Source organism: Mus pahari, chromosome 22, assembly GCF_900095145.1.
Source record: "Mus pahari chromosome 22, PAHARI_EIJ_v1.1, whole genome shotgun sequence".
NCBI lineage: Eukaryota > Metazoa > Chordata > Mammalia > Rodentia > Muridae > Mus > Mus pahari.
In genome coordinates, this window is record NC_034611.1 from 1211540 (window position 1) to 1215739 (window position 4200).

General features: G+C 39.1%; 1 protein-coding gene across 1 annotated transcript in view; it reads left to right on the forward strand.

Annotated features, from left to right (window-relative positions):
* The window catches only part of Eloc (elongin C), an 18099-nt gene that overhangs the window by 8148 nt on the left and 5751 nt on the right, over positions 1 to 4200 (forward strand). The window lies entirely within an intron of this gene.

The following is a 4200-nucleotide window of genomic DNA, read 5'->3' on the forward strand; positions in this document are numbered from 1 at the left end:
TTTTAAGAACCAGTTCTGATCTTATGCCACTGAACATTACTAGAGTTATGCAAATAATTACATGGAAAACATGTTTATAACTTAGCCAAACCTTGATTTTTGTAACTCAAAGAATAAGAGTTGAAATTTCTTATGTGTTTTTTTATAAACTGCAGTATTGTTTAAGTGCATCTTGTGTTTTGTTTATTGCCACAACTCAAGTACTTTATTTAAAAGTGATTTTGGAAGCTAACCAGGTATATCTTTTAGAATAGTAACTGAACTGTAGCTATCTAGTCAAGTAAATGACTTAAAAGTTATGTGCATTGTGTTTGAATATTCTGAAACATGATTCTGCTAGCCTGAGGGTTTCTCAAGTTTCCATTCTTCATGGTCTTTTGGGGTAGCACTTAAGGTGTTGAAGTGTGTCCTGCAACACTTCATGAGCTTGATCTAAACTTTGAGTCTAGGTGTGCTGAGCTCTTCTAGGCTTCCTGCAGTATAGGAGTGCTATAAAGCTTGTAATGGAGGGATGTGGTAAGAGCCCTGTAGTGCTCTCAGACACCACCAGAGCTACCCTCCCAGCATATCTTCTAGCCAACCATACTAAAAGCCTGAGTCTTCTGAAGTCACATTCATGAGGTAGTCAGCCTTTAAACTGAGCAGACAGAACATCTGAATATGTTGGCTAGATCTCTGCCTTGGCATGGGAGAGCACTGAAGTGAATGAGATGGTGGGATATGGTTGCCTCCAGTGGCTGTCACAGGTCTGTCTGCAAGTCTTCAACATTCTTCCTAGGACTGGAAGCTGTAGAAATCATAACTTTCCTTTTAAAAAAGTGCATATCGTACTTTCCAGAATACAGGAAATGGTTACATGTAAATTGGTTATTTTTAGTAATGTTTCAAGGCATGCTGGCACATAGCTTAGTACAATTGTGATGAGTGTACAGGAATTGTGTTTCAGGCTGCAAGTATTTGGAGCTCAGTGGTAGTGCTAATATGACTAGGCCCTCTGGTTGGTCAATCTCTCTGTAACATGTGCCCTTTCATCAGCTCTAAAGGTCAAAAGGCCGTAGCTAGAAAGGAAAGTTAGCTTGAGCCAGTTTTTGTAGGTTACCCTGTTAGATCCAAAAAATAACCTTAACTTCAGGACATTAAAACTGCAGCACACTAGGCAAATTTGTATATGGTACAGCAAATGGTACATTGTGTTAATAAAGGCTGTATTGACTGAAAAGGTATGATCAACACTTGGTCTTTACTCTTTAGCATTGTCTCCTTTACATGAAAATTGGATACTGCTGCAGGGTGTCTTGCCATGAAATGAGTTTGGTTCAGTTTAAGGTGGTTTTATATAACATCAAGATGTTAATAGTTTTCTGATACTTAGTAATTATTTATAAATTACATGTAATCTCCCCATTTTTTAAAAATAGGAAGTAATACCATAAAATTATATTTTCTTCAGTAATTCATTTTGGAGCCTGGAGGTTAGTGGACCAGCACTTGCCCAAATATTCAAGGCCCCTCAGCTCAGTCCCCAGCACACACACACACACCCCACTTTTTTTTGCACTGAAGTTATGCTTTTCAAGTTGGATGTTTTTCATTTTATTATGAGTACACTGTTGCTCTCTTCAGACATCAGAAGAGGGCATCAGATCACATTACAGATGATTGAGCCACCATATAGTTGCTGGGAATTGAACTCAAGACCTCTGGAAGAGCAGTCAGTGCTCTTAACCACTGAGCCATCTCTCCAGCCCCTGGATGTTTTTCTTGTATTTAATCAAATTCCTTACTTTTATATGTTCTTGTTGATACTAAATTCAGTTACATGAAGCTCTCACAAAAACAGGAAGAGCTCTTCTGTGGATGATTTGTGGTAAATCTTTATTATAAAGAGAGTGGACATATGCTGAGGTGTGAGATAAAGCTGCAGTTAAAGACTCATTGTGTTTCAGTTAAGTAATTCCTGTTTCAACAGGAAATTTACAAATATACAAGGCTTGAATATGTCCACATTTAGCAGTGGGGGTGGAGAAGGCTCAACAGTTAGGAGCACTTCTAGCTCTTGTACAGAACCCACACCATGCAACTCACAAGACCCTGTAGATCCAGTTCCAAGGATTCTAACATCCTCTACTGACCTCTGGCACCTGCACACGTTGCAAGGAGGCACACAGTAAGCATTTGTCATTTGTTGATTATATTTAACAAACACAAGCTCTGGTACTCAAGATACCATTTATTTTCTGTATAGTTAATGCTACAAATGTATCTTCCTATTAGTATAAAAGGTATTTTGGTTATAGTACAGCAACATCCTCCTAGTTGAGAGTTTATCTTGTGTTAATGCCATGAAACATTGAACAAATGTGTTGTGGGAGGGAATGTCAACAAACCTAAGTCTTGAGTATGTATATTTTTACTTTCATGTGTGTGTACTACCTGTGTCCCAAGTTCAGAAGTGCGTGTCAGAGCCTGGAATTGGAGTTATGGATGGTTCTGAGCCACCATGTGTGTGCTGGAAATAGAACAAGAGTATCCCGTTCACTTTACCACTGAGTCATCTTTCCAGCTCCAAATATATGTGTTCTATAACTAAGCTGAATCTATGGCACCAGGCTCACTTTTACAGGAAACAGGCTCTGTTGTTTAGGCTATCCTGGAACTAACCCCAGCCCTATCCCAAGCCTTCCAAGTAGCTTAGATGTGTGCACCACTGCGCCCAGCCTTGCCTTGCTATTTCTCTACTGAGGGAAACTACAGTTACCACCTCAAGATTGTAACAGGATAGGTGACAAGATTGTGTACTTGCAGAAAATGTTTCTGTTTCTTGTTCATTTTCCTAGATGAGGTACTAGGTGTTAAGTAGAAATACTATACATTCAGGCTTTGTGGTGCTGGGGATTGAACTCGGACTCAAGCATGCTAGGGAAGAACTAAACCACCAAGGACTTGCACCATACCCACCCCTAATGCAAAGTCTTTGGTGGTTGTTTGTCTCATATAGAGATCTTGTCCATTCTAGCTCTGGTTCTCAGTAACTTAGTACAAATGGAAATGGATGTTCTGTGACTTTGTAGCAGTATGTTTAATATGAGGCTAATTCAGAATTTATTTTTCATATGTACTGATTTTTCCTGAGTTAAGTATGATTTTGATTTTTATATGTATGTCCATCTAGCTAAGAACAAAAGGTCAGATTGGGGGGGGGTCCCTAAGATGCTGGTTATTAAACTTAGGGCCTTGAATATTCTAGCAACCACCGTGCTGCTTTTCTTGTCCCTAAAAGATACAATTTTTAAAAGAAGTTTTTGTGTGTGTGAATGCTTTCAAGTGAACTCAGAGGCCTGAAGTGGGTGTTGAATCTCCAAGAGCTGGAGTTTGTCTCGGTGCTGGAGATAAAACTGATCCTCATGATCATGCAGCCAGTTTGCATAGCTACCAGACCATCTTACCAGCTCCTTGAAGACCCTGCATATATGTCTCCACCATGTGCATACATGGTGCCCATGAAGATGGTGTTAAGAGACCATGTGGGTGCTTGGAGTTGAACCCTGGGGGACATTTTTTTTTAACTGTCCTATAAAAATGTCAGTTTACTCTGTTCACATTCTCTGGTTTGAGTTTTTTTCTGTACCCCTCTTCTTGTGCTGCTTTGATCAAGTCCTGGGCTTTATAGCAGGCAAGCACTCTGCCACTAAGCTCTAAGTATATTTATTGTGGTCGGTGATAAGTGTGTGTGGGTTAAAGGACAGCATTGTGGAACTGGTTCTCACCTTCTATGACATAGGTTCTGTAAATTGAACTAAAATCACCAGGCTTGCATGACAAATGTTTTTACTTGCTGAGCCATCTTACTGATGACCAAAGGTTTTGTTTTTTTAAAAAGAAACTTATTTTGGTTGTGTGTATGTGTATGCCATGTATGTACAAATGCCCTCAAAGAAAAGAGGAGGGTGTCAGATCCCCTGGGCCTGGTACTTGTGAACTGCCCCTGTGGGTGTAAGGAAGCAAAGTTGAATCCCTGGAAGAGCAGTAAGCATTTCTTTCTTACATATATATTCTCCTTACTATACTATACTATATGTATGTGTGTGTATACATACATACATATGTATATTTCACATATGTGTGTGTGTGTGTATATATATATATATATATATATATATATATATATATATATATATTCACTTTGTAAACCAAGCTGGC